Here is a 21,368-nt window from a genome sequence, read left to right as displayed (position 1 = left end):
TGCTGTATTTCTACATCAAGCAGTTCCAATGGAAGAGATGATACTTTAGTGACACACACTGATGGCTTCAATGCATTACCATCTGAATAGTATGCCATCATCATCTGGTGCTTTGAGGCAAGTGACAATAGTACATTTCTGAAGCTGTTTGTGTGTTTAACAACCTTCTTAAAGAAACTATGTTTAGCCTCAAAGCGCATAGTCCAGAGGCATACTAATGGACCAAATCCTCTGATCAAGTCAGGATAATGCTCCAAAAAATGGTGTTTTGGAGTTAGTTTTTGCTCTGGGAAAACCTCCAATAGCCTGTTGCGATGTTCAGATATAAGTGTGTCCAAGTAGCAAATACTTTCCTCTCTGTGAATAGGGGACGCAACAAGTTCAGTTATATCTTTTAGAGTCATAAGAACTTGCCATGCTTCATCATTTTTGGGAATCTTTTCCCCAATAATAAAAGGTAATAGTCTCAATAACGTCCAATTTTCATGTGCGTTGCCACCAATGCTTTTGCGAGTGGAAAAATTTAGGGGGATGATTTGGGGGCGATCTGTTTTATCGGTCCATTTGTAAGGAAATTCTGTTATGAAGTTATTGAGTTCAGTTAAGGAAAACGTTTACGGATAAACACATGAAGGCATAATGCTAATTCTAGTGGAATTATGCCTTCAAAAAGGTCGTGCAAAAGATCTGGAGGATACCCTGTGACAAAATGGAAATATTTTAATTTCCCTGTTAATGGACAACCTTTCTTCACACCACAAAAATGAACCGAGGAGGAATTTTCCTTTATGGTTTGGACATGTAGATCATAGTTCTCTTTTGTTCTTGGTGGAAAAGCTCCTGAACGAACTTCTTTTTGCTGAAAGTCTGAATGGTCTCCAAGGCAAAATCTACAGATGTAATGTCCAGAAAAGCTTTCCACGAGTCCACTAAGAGAATGAGCGCCAAGATTGTCAGCACAAACACAAAAAACAGTGCCCCTGATATATCTACCAAGCTGTGAACAAAACATCCCGTCTCTCTCTAATGTTATGAGATCCTTTAAAAGTGGCTCGAGAACAGTTTCATAGCTAAAAGTTTTAACATCACTTGCCTTACACAGGAGAGCCAACTGAATTGATGTTAGCTGTGATCTCAGTTCAGTTGGTATATCAGCAAGTACCCAGTACACAGCTGTGACTTTGTGTTTTTTTCTTGAAGTCCCAAGTGGATTACAAATTTCAAAGTCATCCACATAGAGAACAAGGGAAATACTTAAGTCCTCAATAGCACAAAGTTGGTTTTGCTTGAAATATTGTCCATCGTGGAAAGAGGATAACTGTGAAGTGTTCAAATGTCTAGTTAAAATACTGTTAACATCTTCTTTACTCAGTAACAGCTGCAAGGACTGAAGAATAGGCACATACTGAAAAGTGGAATTCTTTTCTGGATCCAAACAGTATTCTACTGGTTCAATAACACAGAAGTTTTCCTTGAAATATTTCTGTCTCTTATATCTTGAAGCAAAGGGACCATCAGGACTAAGGGCTGCACATAAAGGACTACAGTGACATATTTTTTCAGCCAATTCACTGACAAAAGACCGATCAATATTACAGTTATTCTTAATAAGAATATCACTTATTGACTTTGGAATATACTGAAGTGATAATGTGCAGATATAACTGAGCTGTTCCACCAAGTCATCCACACATTTACCAGAAACATTATAGATGCTTTCCAGTTTTAACAAGAGCACACCAATATTTTTCAAAATTTTATTTGTTGTTTCCCTTTCACAACCAAGTTCAATGGTGACATCCAAGTCCTCGTGATCTTCTAATTCCAGTGCTGGCAAGAAGATTTCATTAGATGTACTGACAGTTTGCTTTGAAATCAAGTTAGTTTTAAAGTGCTTCCATGAACAAAATCTGTGCTTTCGACTTCTGTGAGTCGCATAAGTCCCACAAATGTTTGTCTTAAACTCACAACCATCAAAAACACACTCTATGGTTTCATGGCTTTTCAAATGGGAATTTATATGTTGAAAATAGTCTTTTGTGTTTGGGTAAAAAGAGTCACAGATTTTACATCTAATAGTTGGAAGGACCTCACACTCTTCCGTTTCATGCGAACTGTGAGACCTAGACAAGTGTGAGCGTAAGGCACCCCATGTCTTAAAAGAGCAAGGACAATTCAAATGAAGACAGGGTATGGAATAGCCATGACCAAATGTACCATGTTTCACTCGATAATGTTTGAGTAGTGACACTTTTGATGACTCCTCATGTTTGCAGAGTTTACACTGCCATCTCATCACCTGTGACCTAAAAAATTGTGAGAAAATATGTCTCACAGTATGAAGATGACAGAATGGTGTATAACCATATTTACACAGTTTTTGTATTGTATAAACTGATTGAATAACCAATACTCACTACCAATTCAGGTGGAGGATACAACTTACAAATAAGTCAGCATGGAACAAAGTACAATACTTAACCACATTGAAATAATCTGAATCACATCACCACGCTGTATAAATAAAAAGATAGTATGGTGACACTAGATGACAGACCATGAACTCATCAATATATTTACCGAACTGAAAAATTCTCAAAATTTAGATTTGGCATTTGTATGACTAAAATAACCCACCACAAAACCAGTATAAATATTTAGGTGGTATCACCATACACTACTCAGCTTGTATAAAACAATATCATATCATTCCAAAATTTAACACATCAAGTCCTCTGAGTAAAATTACCTGCTTTACTTTGTAGTTGATGCAGATTTTTTTCTCCTGGTGGTGAAGATGGTGCTGAAAAAATACAAATCAAAACTTTATCATTACAAAACATGTCACAGAGTAATCTGCCATAACATCAATCTCTTATAAGAAATTTTAGCTTGGATTGAAATAAACATTTATTTATGTAAATTGGGAGTAACTATACTGGAAATGATGGTACTTTTGGCTTGACCCAAAGGACCAAAGCTTTTTTTTTTTCATTATTTTCTGGGATCTGAAAGGAAGTAGGGCCCCGAGTCTAAATTTACTTAAGGCCCCATAGTGCTTTGGACCGGCCCTGGATGAGGTAATCTGCTGACCCCGGCGGTCCTCTCAGCGTTCTCTCAAAAACTGGCCCTGTTCGGGACAAAGCTGAAAGCAGCGTCTTATATGCTCTGAAAGACCCCACATAGAACAAGAAAGCTAAGCAGCATGGTTGCTGCTATGAACTGTTCCGCGGGCAGGTCTTCTTAGTTACCAAAGCCATTGATGACGTCTGTTCATCTCCTCCTGAACAACCTGACAGAGTGAGTCAGGCCGCGTGACTACCGCAGCTCCCGCGCCGCGACTCAACAGGGCCATTTTCTAGAAATGTCTGAGCACACCTGCTTTCACGTGGTTCCTAAAATGCCCCCGATTAAACGGTCAGGTCGCTGGTACCGGGACATTCCGGTCAAATTACCCGGAACGCAGATAGCGACTCAGAACGTAAAAGGATAAAAGGGCGCGGTTTTCCGCCGCCTTGACTGGAAGACGGGTTGAAAACTTAAATTAACGTGCACAAACACGCTGCGAAAAGTGAGCCACCATGACAAACGCTTTCTTCAGAACATGTTATAAAAGAACGGTGTGGATAAAGACAGCTAATGTAAGAATTGGTCACTTACCTGAAAACGTTACCAAGTCTGCAGTGGATGTGTGTCTGTCTCGTTCAACGTGCAGAAAATCTCCCATGAGGCCATGCTCCTCGCGCGCGGTACATGCCAAAGGTCATTAGTCTTACTCAAAGTTTTAAGTTAGTATTGGGGGACAAAATTATATTGATTTTGAACCATTAATAATTAAAGTTAAAGACAATGATAAGTGTGAATACCAGTGTCTCAGTTATTTTGAGTACTTTCTATGAGATATATTGAGTAGATTTAAATAATGCACCCTGTGTTTCAAATACAGAATTTTTTCTTTTAAATAAACTTGAACAAAAGAGCTCAGTTCAACTCAAAAACTGGTGTTGAAAATTTAAGCATTCTTTTCAGTATTTTCAACTCAAGATAACACTTTTGTGATTTTCAAAGATTTAATCAAGGTCATCTAACTTAGAATTATAATGATATTTACTAAGCCCCTGAATAATTTTTTAGGGTGTGGAGGAATTCGCCCGAAACAAAGTATAGATTTTCATTATGTGAATAACTTGAAAATCTTAGCTCAAACAGCTTCAAAACCTGTTTGCCCAGCACGGGGATGTTGAACTGTATAAGAGACAGCCGTAAATATGTGTGTATGCTTCTTCGATCAAGACTTACAGCTATTTATATGAAGTTGTATAAACGCTTTATTTCGTCAAGACAGTGCGTTTCCTACGATTACATGCATTTAAATGGAGGAATTCGCCCGAAACAAAGTATAGGTTTTCATTATGTGAATAACTTGAAAATCTTGGCTCAAACAGCTTCAAAACCTGTTTGCTCAGCACGGGGATCTTGAACTGTATAAGATAACGCCGTAAATATGTGTGTCTGAGTCGTCTATCAAAACTTACAGCTATTTATATGAAGTTGTACAAAAACGCTTTATTTCGTCAAGACAGTGCGTTTCCTACGATTACATGCATTTGAATGGGGCAATTCGCACGAAACAAAGTATAGGTTTTCATTATGTGAATAACTTGAAAATCTTAGCTCAAACAGCTTCAAAACCTGTTTGCTCAGCACGGGGATCTTGAACTGTATAAGATAACGCCTTAAATATGTGTGTATGCTTCTTCTATCAAGACTTACAGCTATTTATATGAAGTTGTACAAAAACGCTTTATTTTGTCAATACAGTGCGTTTCCTACGATTACATGCATTTTAATGGGGAACTCGCCCGAAACAAAGTATAGGTTTTCATTATGTGAATAACTTGAAAATCTTAGCTCAAACAGCTTCAAAACCTGTTTGCCCAGCATGGGGATCTTGAATTCTATAAGATAACGCCTTAAATATGAGTGTATGCTTCTTCTATCAAGACTTACAGCTATTTATATGAAGTTGTACAAAAACGCTTTATTTCGTCAAGACAGTGCGTTTCCTACGATTACATGCATTTGAATGGGGAACTCGCCCGAAACAAAGTATAGGTTTTCATTATGTGAATAACTTGAAAATCTTAGCTCAAACAGCTTCAAAACCTTTTTGCTCAGCACGGGGATGGATATTGAATTGTATAAGATAACTCCTTAAATGTGAGTGTATGCTTCTTCTATCAAGACTTACAGCTATTTATATGAAGTTGTACAAAAACGCTTTATTTCGTCAAGACAGTGCGTTTCCTACGATTACATGCATTTGAATGGGGAACTCGCCCGAAACAAAGTATAGGTTTTCATTATGTGAATAACTTGAAAATCTTAGCTCAAACAGCTTCAAAACCTGTTTGCCCAGCACGGGGATCTTGAACTGTATAAGAGAAAGCTGTAAATATGTGTGTATGCTTCTTCGATCAAGACTTACAGCTATTTATATGAAGTTGTACAAAAACGCTTTATTTCGTCAAGACAGTGCGTTTCCTACGATTACATGCATTTGAATGGGGAACTCGCCCGAAACAAAGTATAGGTTTTCATTATGTGAATAACTTGAAAATCTTAGCTCAAACAGCTTCAAAACCTGTTTGCCCAGCACGGGGATCTTGAACTGTATAAGATAACGCCTTAAATATGTGTGTATGCTTCTTCTATCAAGACTTACAGCTATTTATATGAAGTTGTACAAAAACGCTTTATTTCGTCAAGACAGTGCGTTTCCTACGATTACATGCATTTGAATGGAGGAATTCGCCCGAAACAAAGTATAGGTTTTCATTATGTGAATAACTTGAAAATCTTAGCTCAAACAGCTTCAAAACCTTTTTGTCCAGCACGGGGATCTTGAACTGTATCAGATAACGCCTTAAATATGTGTGTATGCTTCTTCTATCAAGACTTACAGCTATTATTTATATGAAGTTGTACAAAAACGCTTTATTTCGTCAAGACAGTGCGTTTCCTACGATTACATGCATTTGAATGGAGGAATTCGTCCGAAACAAAGTATAGGTTTTCATTATGTGAATAACTTGAAAATCTTAGCTCAAACAGCTTCAAAACCTGTTTGCTCAGCACGGGGATCTTGAACTGTATAAGATAACGCCTTAAATATGTGTGTATGCTTCTTCTATCAAGACTTACAGCTATTTATATGAAGTTGTACAAAAACGCTTTATTTTGTCAATACAGTGCGTTTCCTACGATTACATGCATTTGAATGGGGAACTCGCCCGAAACAAAGTATAGGTTTTCATTATTTGAATAACTTGAAAATCTTAGCTCAAACAGCTTCAAAACCTTTTTGCTCAGCACGGGGATGGATATTGAATTCTATAAGATAACTCCTTAAATGTGAGTGTATGCTTCTTCTATCAAGACTTACAGCTATTTATATGAAGTTGTACAAAAACGCTTTATTTCGTCAAGACAGTGCGTTTCCTACGATTACATGCATTTGAATGGAGGAATACGCCCGAAACAAAGTACAGGTTTTCATTATGTGAATAACTTGAAAATCTTAGCTCAAACAGCTTCAAAACCTTTTTGCCCAGCACGGGGATCTTGAACTGTATAAGATAACGCCTTAAATATGTGTGTATGCTTCTTCTATCAAGACTTACAGCTATTATTTATATGAAGTTGTACAAAAACGCTTTATTTCGTCAAGACAGTGCGTTTCCTACGATTACATGCATTTGAATGGGCCAATTCGTCCGAAACAAAGTATAGGTTTTCATTATGTGAATAACTTGAAAATCTTAGCTCAAACAGCTTCAAAACCTGTTTGCCCAGGACGGGGATGGATATTGAATTGTATAAGATAACGCCGTAAATATGTGTGTCTGAGTCGTCTATCAAAACTTACAGCTATTTATATGAAGTTGTACAAAAACGCTTTATTTCGTCAAGACAGTGCGTTTCCTACGATTACATGCATTTGAATGGGCCAATTCGTCCGAAACAAAGTATAGGTTTTCATTATGTGAATAACTTGAAAATCTTAGCTCAAAAAGCTTCAAAACCTGTTTGCCCAGCACGGGGATCTTGAATTGTATAAGATAATGCCTTAAATATGAGTGTATGCTTCTTCTATCAAGACTTACAGCTATTTATATGAAGTTGTACAAAAACGCTTTATTTCGTCAAGACAGTGCGTTTCCTATGATTACATGCATTTGAATGGGGAACTCGCCCAAAACAAAGTATAGGTTTTCATTATGTGAATAACTTGAAAATCTTAGCTCAAACAGCTTCAAAACCTGTTTGCCCAGCACGGGGATCTTGAACTGTATAAGATAACGCCTTAAATATCTGTGTATGCTTCTTCTATCAAGACTTACAGCTATTTATATGAAGTTGTACAAAAACGCTTTATTTCGTCAAGACAGTGCGTTTCCTACGATTACATGCATTTGAATGGGGAACTCGCCCGAAACAAAGTATAGGTTTTTATTATGTGAATAACTTGAAAATCTTAGCTCAAACAGCTTCAAAACCTGTTTGCCCAGCACGGGGATCTTGAACTGTATAAGATAACGCCTTAAATATGTGTGTCTGAGTCATCTATCAAAACTTACAGCTATTTATATGAAGTTGTACAAAAACGCTTTATTTCGTCAAGACAGTGTGTTTCCTACGATTACATGCATTTGAATGGAGGAATTCGCCCGAAACAAAGTATAGATTTTCATTATGTGAATAACTTGAAAATCTTAGCTCAAACAGCTTCAAAACCTGTTTGCCCAGCACGGGGATGTTGAACTGTATAAGAGACAGCCGTAAATATGTGTGTATGCTTCTTCGATCAAGACTTACAGCTATTTATATGAAGTTGTACAAAAACGCTTTATTTCGTCAAGACAGTGCGTTTCCTACGATTACATGCATTTGAATGGGGAACTCGCCCGAAACAAAGTATAGGTTTTCATTATGTGAATAACTTGAAAATCTTAGCTCAAACAGCTTCAAAACCTTTTTGCTCAGCACGGGGATGGATATTGAATTGTATAAGATAACTCCTTAAATGTGAGTGTATGCTTCTTCTATCAAGACTTACAGCTATTTATATGAAGTTGTACAAAAACGCTTTATTTCGTCAAGACAGTGCGTTTCCTACGATTACATGCATTTGAATGGGGAACTCGCCCGAAACAAAGTATAGGTTTTCATTATGTGAATAACTTGAAAATCTTAGCTCAAACAGCTTCAAAACCTGTTTGCCCAGCACGGGGATCTTGAATTGTATAAGATAACGCCTTAAATATGTGTGTATGCTTCTTCTATCAAGACTTACAGCTATTTATATGAAGTTGTACAAAAACGCTTTATTTCGTCAAGACAGTGCGTTTCCTACGATTACATGCATTTGAATGGGGGAATACGCCCAAAACAAAGTATAGGTTTTCATTATGTGAATAACTTGAAAATCTTAGCTCAAACAGCTTCAAAACCTGTTTGCCCAGCACGGGGATCTTGAACTGTATAAGATAACGCCGTAAATATGTGTGTCTGAGTCGTCTATCAAAACTTACAGCTATTTATATGAAGTTGTACAAAAACGCTTTATTTCGTCAAGACAGTGCGTTTCCTACGATTACATGCATTTGAATGGGGCAATTCGCCCGAAACAAAGTATAGGTTTTCATTATGTGAATAACTTGAAAATCTTAGCTCAAACAGCTTCAAAACCTGTTTGCCCAGCACGGGGATCTTGAATTCTATAAGATAACGCCTTAAATATGAGTGTATGCATCTTCTATCAAGACTTACAGCTATTTATATGAAGTTGTACAAAAACGCTTTATTTCGTCAAGACAGTGCGTTTCCTACGATTACATGAATTTGAATGGGGCAATTCGCCCGAAACAAAGTATAGGTTTTCATTATGTGAATAACTTAAAAATCTTAGCTCAAACAGCTTCAAAACCTGTTTGCCCAGCACGGGGATGGATATTGAATTCTATAAGATAACGCCGTAAATATGTGTGTCTGAGTCGTCTATCAAAACTTACAGCTATTTATATGAACTTGTACAAAAACGCTTTATTTCGTCAAGACAGTGCGTTTCCTACGATTACATGCATGTGAATGGGTGAATTCGGCCGAAACAAAGTATAGGTTTTCATTATGTGAATAACTTGAAAATCTTAGCTCAAACAGCTTCAAAACCTGTTTGCCCAGCACGGGGATCTTGAATTCTATAAGATAACGCCTTAAATATGAGTGTATGCATCTTCTATCAAGACTTACAGCTATTTATATGAAGTTGTACAAAAACGCTTTATTTCGTCAAGACAGTGCGTTTCCTACGATTACATGAATTTGAATGGGGCAATTCGCCCGAAACAAAGTATAGGTTTTCATTATGTGAATAACTTAAAAATCTTAGCTCAAACAGCTTCAAAACCTGTTTGCCCAGCACGGGGATGGATATTGAATTCTATAAGATAACGCCGTAAATATGTGTGTCTGAGTCGTCTATCAAAACTTACAGCTATTTATATGAACTTGTACAAAAACGCTTTATTTCGTCAAGACAGTGCGTTTCCTACGATTACATGCATGTGAATGGGTGAATTCGGCCGAAACAAAGTATAGGTTTTCATTATGTGAATAACTTGAAAATCTTAGCTCAAACGGCTTCAAAATCTGTTTGCCCAGAACGGCGATGGATATTGAATTCTATAAGATAACGCCGTAAATATGTGTGTCTGAGTCGTCTATCAAAACTTACAGCTATTTATATGAAGTTGTACAAAAACGCTTTATTTCGTCAAGACAGTGCGTTTCCTGCGATTACATGCATTTGAATGGGGAACTCACCCGAAACAAAGTATAGGTTTTCATTATGTGAATAACTTGAAAATCTTAGCTCAAACAGCTTCAAAACCTGTTTGCCCAGCACGGGGATCTTGAACTGTATAAGATAACGCCTTAAATATGTGTGTATGCTTCTTCTATCAAGACTTACAGCTATTTATATGAAGTTGTACAAAAACGCTTTATTTCGTCAAGACAGTGCGTTTCCTGCGATTACATGCATTTGAATGGGGAACTCGCCCGAAACAAAGTATAGGTTTTCATTATGTGAATAACTTGAAAATCTTAGCTCAAACAGCTTCAAAATCTGTTTGCCCAGCACGGGGATGGATATTGAATTCTATAAGATAACGCCGTAAATATGTGTGTCTGAGTCGTCTATCAAAACTTACAGCTATTTATATGAAGTTGTACAAAAACGCTTTATTTCGTCAAGACAATGCGTTTCCTACGATTACATGCATTTGAAAGGGGAACTCGCCCGAAACAAAGTATAGGTTTTCATTATGTGAATAACTTGAAAATCTTAGCTCAAACAGCTTCAAAACCTGTTTGCCCAGCACGGGGATCTTGAACTGTATAAGATAACGCCTTAAATATGTGTGTATGCTTCTTCTATCAAGACTTACAGCTATTTATATGAAGTTGTACAAAAACGCTTTATTTCGTCAAGACAGTGCGTTTCCTGCGATTACATGCATTTGAATGGGGAACTCGCCCGAAACAAAGTATAGGTTTTCATTATGTGAATAACTTGAAAATCTTAGCTCAAACAGCTTCAAAACCTGTTTGCCCAGCACGGGGATCTTGAACTGTATAAGAGAAATCCGTAAATATGTGTGTATGCTTCTTCGATCAAGACTTAAAGCTATTTATATGAAGTTGTACAAAAACGCTTTATTTCGTCAAGACAGTGCGTTTCCTACGATTACATGCATTTGAATGGGGCAATTCGTCCGAAACAAAGTATAGGTTTTCATTATGTGAATAACTTGAAAATCTTAGCTCAAACAGCTTCAAAACCTTTTTGCCCAGCACGGGGATGGATATTGAATTGTATAAGATAACGCCTTAAATATGAGTGTATGCCTCTTCTATCAAAACTTACAGCTATTTATATGAAGTTGTACAAAAACGCTTTATTTCGTCAAGACAGTGCGTTTCCTACGATTACATGCATTTGAATGGGGAACTCGCCCGAAACAAAGTATAGGTTTTCATTATGTGAATAACTTGAAAATCTTAGCTCAAACAGCTTCAAAATCTGTTTGCTCAGCACGGGGATCTTGAATTGTATAAGATAACGCCGTAAATATGTGTGTCTGAGTCGTCTATCAAAACTTACAGCTATTTATATGAAGTTGTACAAAAACGCTTTATTTCGTCAAGACAGTGCGTTTCCTACGATTACATGCATTTGAAAGGGGAACTCGCCCGAAACAAAGTATAGGTTTTCATTATGTGAATAACTTGAAAATCTTAGCTCAAACAGCTTCAAAACCTGTTTGCCCAGCACGGGGATCTTGAACTGTATAAGATAACGCCTTAAATATGTGTGTATGCTTCTTCTATCAAGACTTACAGCTATTTATATGAAGTTGTACAAAAACGCTTTATTTCGTCAAGACAGTGCGTTTCCTGCGATTACATGCATTTGAATGGGGAACTCGCCCGAAACAAAGTATAGGTTTTCATTATGTGAATGACTTGAAAATCTTAGCTCAAACAGCTTCAAAACCTGTTTGCCCAGCACGGGGATCTTGAACTGTATAAGAGAAATCCGTAAATATGTGTGTATGCTTCTTCGATCAAGACTTACAGCTATTTATATGAAGTTGTACAAAAACGCTTTATTTCGTCAAGACAGTGCGTTTCCTACGATTACATGCATTTGAATGGGGCAATTCGTCCGAAACAAAGTATAGGTTTTCATTATGTGAATAACTTGAAAATCTTAGCTCAAACAGCTTCAAAACCTGTTTGCCCAGCACGGGGATGGATATTGAATTGTATAAGATAACGCCTTAAATATGAGTGTATGCATCTTCTATCAAAACTTACAGCTATTTATATGAAGTTGTACAAAAACGCTTTATTTCGTCAAGACAGTGCGTTTCCTACGATTACATGCATTTGAATGGGGAACTCGCCCGAAACAAAGTATAGGTTTTCATTATGTGAATAACTTGAAAATCTTAGCTCAAACAGCTTCAAAATCTGTTTGCTCAGCACGGGGATCTTGAATTGTATAAGATAACGCCGTAAATATGTGTGTCTGAGTCTTTTATCAAAACTTACAGCTATTTATATGAGTTTGTACAAAAACGCTTTATTTCGTCGAGACAGTGCGTTTCCTACGATTACATGCATTAGAATGGGGGAATTTGGCCGAAACAAAGTATAGGTTTTAATTATGTGAATAACTTGAAAATCTTAGCTCAAACAGCTTCAAAACCTGTTTGCCCAGCACGGGGATCTTGAACTGTATAAGATAACGCCGTAAATATGTGTGTATGCTTCTTCTATCAAGACTTACAGCTATTTATATGAAGTTGTAAAAAAAGCTTTATTTCGTCAAGACAGTGCGTTTCCTACGATTACATGCATTTGAATGGGGAACTCGCCCGAAACAAAGTATAGGTTTTCATTATGTGAATAACTTGAAAATCTTAGCTCAAACAGCTTCAAAACCTGTTTGCCCAGCACGGGGATCTTGAACTGTATAAGATAACGCCATAAATATGTGTGTCTGAGTCGTCTATCAAAACTTACAGCTATTTATATGAAATTGTACAAAAACGCTTTATTTCGTCAAGACAGTGCGTTTCCTACGATTACATGAATGGGGGAATTCGGCCGAAACAAAGAATAGATTTTCATTATGTGAATAACTTGAAAATCTTAGCTCAAACAGCTTCAAAACCTGTTTGCTCAGCACGGGGATCTTGAACTGTATAAGATAACGCCTTAAATATGTGTGTATGCTTCTTCTATCAAGACTTACAGCTATTTATATGAAGTTGTACAAAAACGCTTTATTTCGTCAAGACAGTGCGTTTCCTACGATTACATGCATTTGAATGGAGAACTCGCCTGAAACAAAGTATAGGTTTTCATTATGTGAATAACTTGAAAATCTTAGCTCAAACAGCTTCAAAACCTGTTTGCCCAGCACGGGGATCTTGAACTGTATAAGATAACGCCGTAAATATGTGTGTATGCTTCTTCGATCAAGACTTACAGCTATTTATATGAAGTTGTACAAAAACGCTTTATTTCGTCAAGACAGTGCGTTTCCTACGATTACATGCATTTGAATGGGGGAATTCGCCCGAAACAAAGTATAGGTTTTCATTATGTGAATAACTTGAAAATCTTAGCTCAAACAGCTTCAAAACCTGTTTGCCCAGCACGGGGATGGATATTGTATTTTATAAGATAACGCCGTAAATATGTGTGTCTTAGTCGTCTATCAAAACTTACAGCTATTTATATGAAGTTGTACAAAAACGCTTTAGTTCGTCAAGACAGTGCGTTTCCTACGATTACATGCATTTGAATGGGGGAATTCGGCCGAAACAAAGTATAGGTTTTCATTATGTGAATAACTTGAAAATCTTAGCTCAAACAGCTTCAAAACCTGTTTGCCCAGCACGGGGATGGATATTGAATTCTAAAAACAACGCCGTAAATATGTGTGTCTGAGTCTTCTATCAAAACTTACAGCTATTTATATGAAGTTGTACAAAAACGCTTTATTTCGTCAAGACAGTGCGTTTCCTACGATTACATGCATTTGAATGGGGGAATTCGTCCGAAACAAAGTATAGGTTTTCATTATGTGAATAACTTGAAAATCTTAGCTCAAACAGCTTCAAAACCTGTTTGCCCAGCACGGAGATCTTGAATTGTATAAGAGAAAGCCGTAAATATGTGTGTATGCTTCTTCTATCAAGACTTACAGCTATTTATATGAAGTTGTACAAAAACGCTTTAGTTCGTCGAGACAGTGCGTTTCCTACGATTACATGCATTTGAATGGGGCAATTCGCCCGAAACAAAGTATAGGTTTTCATTATGTGAATAACTTGAAAATCTTAGCTCAAACAGCTTCAAAACCTGTTTGCCCAGCACGGGGATCTTGAACTGTATAAGAGAAAGACGTAAATATGTGTGTATGCTTCTTCTATCAAGACTTACAGCTATTTATATGAAGTTGTACAAAAACGCTTTATTTCGTCAAGACAGTGCGTTTCCTACGATTACATGCATTTGAATGGGGGAATTCGGCCGAAACAAAGTATAGGTTTTCATTATGTGAATAACTTGAAAATCTTAGCTCAAACAGCTTCAAAACCTGTTTGCCCAGCACGGGGATGAATATTGAATTGTATAAGAGAAAACCGTAAATATGTGTGTCTGAGTCTTCTATTTCGTCAAGGTAGTGCGTTTCGTACGATTACATGCATTTGAATTGGGCAATTCACCCGAAACAAAGTATAGGTTTTCATTATGTGAATAACTTGAAAATCTTAGCTCAAACAGCTTCAAAACCTGTTTGCCCAGCACGGGGATCTTGAATTGTATAAGAGAAAGCCACAAATATGTGTGTATGCTTCTTCTATCAAGACTTACAGCTATTTATATGAAGTTGTACAAAAAGGCTTTATTTCGTCAAGACAGTGCGTGTCCTACGATTACATGCATTTGAATGGGGGAATACGCCCAAAACAAAGTATAGGTTTTCATTATGTGAATAACTTGAAAATCTTAGCTCAAACAACTTCAAAACCTGTTTGCCCAGCACGGGGATCTTAAATTTATAAGATAACGCCGTAAATATGTGTCTCTGACTCAAATATGTGTGTATGCTTCTTCTATCAAGACTTACAGCTATTTTTATGAAGTTGTACAAAAACGCTTTATATCGTCAAGACAGTGCGTGTCCTACGATTACATGCATTTGAATGGGGGAATTTTGCCGAAACAAAGTATAGGTTTTCATTATGTGAATAACTTGAAAATCTTAGCTCAAACAGCTTCAAAACCTGTTTGCCCAGCACTGGGATGGATATTGAATTCTAAAAGATAACGCCGTAAATATGTGTGTATGCTTCTTCTATCAAAACTTACAGCTATTTATATGAAGTTGTACAAAAACGCTTTATTTCGTCAAGACAGTGTGTTTCCTACGATTACATGCATTTGAATGGGGGAATGCGCCCAAAACAAAGTATAGGTTTTCATTATGTGAATAACTTGAAAATCTTGGCTCAAACAGCTTCAAAATCTGTTTGCCCAGCACGGGGATCTTGAATCGTATAAGATAACGCCGTAAATATGTGTGTCTGACTCAAATATGTGTGTATGCTTCTTCTATCAAGACTTACAGCTATTTATATGAAGTTGTACAAAAAGGCTTTATTTCGTCAAGACAGTGCGTGTCCTACGATTACATGCATTTGAATGGGGGAATACGCCCAAAACAAAGTATAGGTTTTCATTATGTGAATAACTTGAAAATCTTAGTTCAAACAACTTCAAAACCGGTTTGCCCAGCACGGGGATCTTGAATTTATAAGATAACGCCGTAAATATGTGTGTCTGACTCAAATATGTGTGTATGCTTCTTCTATCAAGACTTACAGCTATTTATATGAAGTTGTACAAAAACACTTTATTTCGTCAAGACAGTGCGTTTCCTACGATTACATGCATTTGAATGGGGCAATTCGCCCGAAAGAAAGTATAGGTTTTCATTATGTGAATAACTTGAAAATCTTAGCTCAAACAGCTTCAAAACCTGTTTGCCCAGCACGGGGAGCTTGAACTGTATAAGAGAATGCCACAAATATGTGTGTATGCTTCTTTTATCAAGACTTACAGCTATTTATATGAAGTTGTACAAAAACGCTTTATTTCGTCGAGACAGTGCGTTTCCTACGATTACATGCATTTGAATGGGGGAATTTTGCCGAAACAAAGTATAGGTTTTCATTATGTGAATAACTTGAAAATCTTGGCTCAAACAGCGTCAAAACCTGTTTGCCCAGCACGGGGATCTTGAATTGTATAAGAGAAAGCCACATATATGTGTGTATGCTTCTTCTATCAACACTTACAGCTATTTTTATGAAGTTGTAAAAAAAGCTTTATTTCGTCAAGACAGTGCGTTTCCTACGATTACATGCATTTGAATGGGGAACTCGCCCGAAACAAAGTATAGGTTTTCATTATGTGAATAACTTGAAAATCTTAGCTCAAACAGCTTCAAAACCTGTTTGCCCAGCACGGGGATCTTGAACTGTATAAGATAACGCCGTAAATATGTGTGTATGCTTCTTCTATCAAGACTTACAGCTATTTATATGAAGTTGTAAAAAAAGCTTTATTTCGTCAAGACAGTGCGTTTCCTACGATTACATGCATTTGAATGGGGAACTCGCCCGAAACAAAGTATAGGTTTTCATTATGTGAATAACTTGAAAATCTTAGCTCAAACAGCTTCAAAACCTGTTTGCCCAGCACGGGGATCTTGAACTGTATAAGATAATGCCATAAATATGTGTGTCTGAGTCGTCTATCAAAACTTACAGCTATTTATATGAAATTGTACAAAAACGCTTTATTTCGTCAAGACAGTGCGTTTCCTACGATTACATGAATGGGGGAATTCGGCCGAAACAAAGAATAGATTTTCATTATGTGAATAACTTGAAAATCTTAGCTCAAACAGCTTCAAAACCTGTTTGCTCAGCACGGGGATCTTGAACTGTATAAGATAACGCCTTAAATATGTGTGTATGCTTCTTCTATCAAGACTTACAGCTATTTATATGAAGTTGTACAAAAACGCTTTATTTCGTCAAGACAGTGCGTTTCCTACGATTACATGCATTTGAATGGAGAACTCGCCTGAAACAAAGTATAGGTTTTCATTATGTGAATAACTTGAAAATCTTAGCTCAAACAGCTTCAAAACCTGTTTGCCCAGCACGGGGATCTTGAACTGTATAAGATAACGCCGTAAATATGTGTGTATGCTTCTTCGATCAAGACTTACAGCTATTTATATGAAGTTGTACAAAAACGCTTTATTTCGTCAAGACAGTGCGTTTCCTACGATTACATGCATTTGAATGGGGGAATTCGCCCGAAACAAAGTATAGGTTTTCATTATGTGAATAACTTGAAAATCTTAGCTCAAACAGCTTCAAAACCTGTTTGCCCAGCACGGGGATGGATATTGTATTTTATAAGATAACGCCGTAAATATGTGTGTCTTAGTCGTCTATCAAAACTTACAGCTATTTATATGAAGTTGTACAAAAACGCTTTAGTTCGTCAAGACAGTGCGTTTCCTACGATTACATGCATTTGAATGGGGGAATTCGGCCGAAACAAAGTATAGGTTTTCATTATGTGAATAACTTGAAAATCTTAGCTCAAACAGCTTCAAAACCTGTTTGCCCAGCACGGGGATGGATATTGAATTCTAAAAACAACGCCGTAAATATGTGTGTCTGAGTCTTCTATCAAAACTTACAGCTATTTATATGAAGTTGTACAAAAACGCTTTATTTCGTCAAGACAGTGCGTTTCCTACGATTACATGCATTTGAATGGGGGAATTCGTCCGAAACAAAGTATAGGTTTTCATTATGTGAATAACTTGAAAATCTTAGCTCAAACAGCTTCAAAACCTGTTTGCCCAGCACGGAGATCTTGAATTGTATAAGAGAAAGCCGTAAATATGTGTGTATGCTTCTTCTATCAAGACTTACAGCTATTTATATGAAGTTGTACAAAAACGCTTTAGTTCGTCGAGACAGTGCGTTTCCTACGATTACATGCATTTGAATGGGGCAATTCGCCCGAAACAAAGTATAGGTTTTCATTATGTGAATAACTTGAAAATCTTAGCTCAAACAGCTTCAAAACCTGTTTGCCCAGCACGGGGATCTTGAACTGTATAAGAGAAAGACGTAAATATGTGTGTATGCTTCTTCTATCAAGACTTACAGCTATTTATATGAAGTTGTACAAAAACGCTTTATTTCGTCAAGACAGTGCGTTTCCTACGATTACATGCATTTGAATGGGGGAATTCGGCCGAAACAAAGTATAGGTTTTCATTATGTGAATAACTTGAAAATCTTAGCTCAAACAGCTTCAAAACCTGTTTGCCCAGCACGGGGATGAATATTGAATTGTATAAGAGAAAACCGTAAATATGTGTGTCTGAGTCTTCTATTTCGTCAAGGTAGTGCGTTTCGTACGATTACATGCATTTGAATTGGGCAATTCACCCGAAACAAAGTATAGGTTTTCATTATGTGAATAACTTGAAAATCTTAGCTCAAACAGCTTCAAAACCTGTTTGCCCAGCACGGGGATCTTGAATTGTATAAGAGAAAGCCACAAATATGTGTGTATGCTTCTTCTATCAAGACTTACAGCTATTTATATGAAGTTGTACAAAAAGGCTTTATTTCGTCAAGACAGTGCGTGTCCTACGATTACATGCATTTGAATGGGGGAATACGCCCAAAACAAAGTATAGGTTTTCATTATGTGAATAACTTGAAAATCTTAGCTCAAACAACTTCAAAACCTGTTTGCCCAGCACGGGGATCTTAAATTTATAAGATAACGCCGTAAATATGTGTCTCTGACTCAAATATGTGTGTATGCTTCTTCTATCAAGACTTACAGCTATTTTTATGAAGTTGTACAAAAACGCTTTATATCGTCAAGACAGTGCGTGTCCTACGATTACATGCATTTGAATGGGGGAATTTTGCCGAAACAAAGTATAGGTTTTCATTATGTGAATAACTTGAAAATCTTGGCTCAAACAGCGTCAAAACCTGTTTGCCCAGCACGGGGATCTTGAATTGTATAAGATAACGCCGTAAATATGTGTGTCTGACTCTTCTATCAACACTTACAGCTATTTTTATGAAGTTGTACAAAAACGCTTTATTTCGTCAACACAGTGCGTGTCCTACGATTACATGCATTTGAATGGGGGAATGCGCCCAAAACAAAGTATAGGTTTTCATTATGTGAATAACTTGAAAATCTTAGCTCAAACAGCTTCAAAACCTGTTTGCCCACCACGGGAATCTTGAATTGTATAAGATAACGCCGTAAATATGTGTGTCTGACTCTTCTATCAAGACTTACAGCTATTTTTATGAAGTTGTACAAAAACGCTTTATTTCGTCAAGACAGTGCGTTTCCTACGATTACATGCATTTGAATGGGGGAATGCGCCCAAAACAAAGTATATGTTTTCATTATGTGAATAACTTGAAAATCTTAGCTCAAACAGCTTCAAAACCTGTTTGCCCAGCACGGGGATCTTGAATTGTATAAGATAACGCCGTAAATATGTGTGTCTGACTCTTCTATCAAGAGTGAACCATATTTTGTTACACTCTCATCTGGTTGGGGCTTCCTTTTATTGATTTTTGGAGAAAACTCTTCATTACTGGTATTATTCAGGTCTTGTTCACATGTTTGTCCCTGGTTTCTCAGCCAAGAGGAGCTTGAACTCCAGATACTGTGAGTTCTTTTCGCACATTGAGATCATTGACAACTTTCAGCAAAGACGTGATCTTGAAACAATCAGGTGTCATGGATTCAGCTATAATTGCGACTCTTGTTTTTTTACTTTACTGGAAAACATTTCTGCATTTTACCCATATTTTATTTTTAACTCAAAATCAAAAATTCCAGATTCTCCTACATGTTGGTTTTGGACCAGATAGGACAACAGATTTCAGGTGGCCCTGTGTCTTTCTCTATTACATCTGCCACTGCATCTTGATAATCTTTGTGTGGCTCCTCCTGGGTTCTCACCCTCTCCTATCTGGCTCACATGACTCTCATCTTCTGAAAAATCTATGTTTGAATCTCCCTCAATTATTCTGTTAAGAATTCTCTCTGCCTTTGTCAAAGAGTTGTCTACTAGGAAAAAGTGAAATAAATATAAGTACAAAGTCCCGACGTGCACTAGAGTACACATTAATAAATTAGTCATTTCCTCTTTTAATTCTTAAAAACCCCTCAAATTATTTACTAGATGTTTATTTTTGGAAATTAATCAAAATCTGATTTTAAAAAACATTTTAAATGTAAATATCATGCTTACCTTTCTTTCTTCCATAAAATGTGCTTGTGGGCATGCCAGCCATTTTGAAAAGGTTGGAAAAAGACAATTGGCAAGGCCACACCCCCACACATGTGATATCATTTTAAAGGTACTGTTGTCCTCTCTAAGAAACATCAGGACTTAGAAGAGTGGCAAGCAGAGTATGAGAGGTACAAGCAAAAACTAAGTGTGTACTGCAGTGCACAAAAATGAATTACTGGGTCTCAGGAGGATAATGGATAAAAGGCTGTTTCGATCAATATTTACCTCATTCAAAATAATTGAAAGCACTTTGGGGTCCTTTAGCATTAAGAACTAATACTTACCAAATTTGAACTTCAATAATGTAGTACAGGGAGAGGAGCTACAGAGAATGTGCCTTACCAGTGTGGAGTCCATGCACCTCTGGCTGGGAAACCCAACACATGGAGCGTGTTTACTACCAGTGTCCCAATGATTAATGTCCCACTACAACAGTGACATTTGGAACCTTATTATGTATTGCAAAAGTTCCCTGTATATAATTAAAAAAAAAATTGCAATGCATTTTTGAGAAAGTTCGCTGTGACTCATTCAGTACATTATATCTCAGCTACCACTGCTACACAATAATAAGAAATAAAATTAAACTATATGTCTAAAAACCACAATTTGTGTTAATTATACAACAATTATGGATATAAATATGACTTAAGAACATTTCCTTAACCAGTTCCCAACCATATTTAGATTTTACAATAGATTAGGTTAGATTAGATTAGACAGAATTAATTTCGAACATGCAAATATAACTGAAATCAAGTAAAGTCAATTCAAGAGGCTTTTATCATCATTTAAACCAGCGGTCCCCAACCTTTTTTGCGCCACGGACCGCTTTATGCCCGACAATATTTTCATGGACCGGCCTTTAAGGTGTTGCGGATAAATACAACAAAATAAAACTAGAACCGGTACCGAAAAAAAAAAATAATTCATAACACACGTGAAAAGACCCAGGAAAACCGAGTAAACGATAAAAACGATAACAAAATAACGCTGAAAACCGATAAAAACCCTGAAAACTATACATTTCACACCTGAGCCTCAACTCCGAGGCCCGGGGGCTGGGGACCGCTGATTTAAACTATATACAGTGGTACAGTACAGAGTGAAATTAGATAACGTTCCTTTGAGACCCTGGTGCTACATATGACATATAACAGACAAACACTGGACTATGGAGGACCACAAGAGCCACGCGCATCGAAATAAAAAATCCTGTGCTTAATTAATGAATTGTAGAATAAAATCTGCATTTGTCAATTCATTTTTGAATTCCAATTTAATA

The sequence above is a fragment of the Neolamprologus brichardi genome, unplaced genomic scaffold, assembly GCF_056152115.1.
Source record: "Neolamprologus brichardi isolate AB-2024 unplaced genomic scaffold, ASM5615211v1 NODE_ptg000033l+_length_6344489_cov_1, whole genome shotgun sequence".
In the NCBI taxonomy this organism is placed as follows: domain Eukaryota; kingdom Metazoa; phylum Chordata; class Actinopteri; order Cichliformes; family Cichlidae; genus Neolamprologus; species Neolamprologus brichardi.
This window is presented reverse-complemented; position numbering follows the sequence as displayed.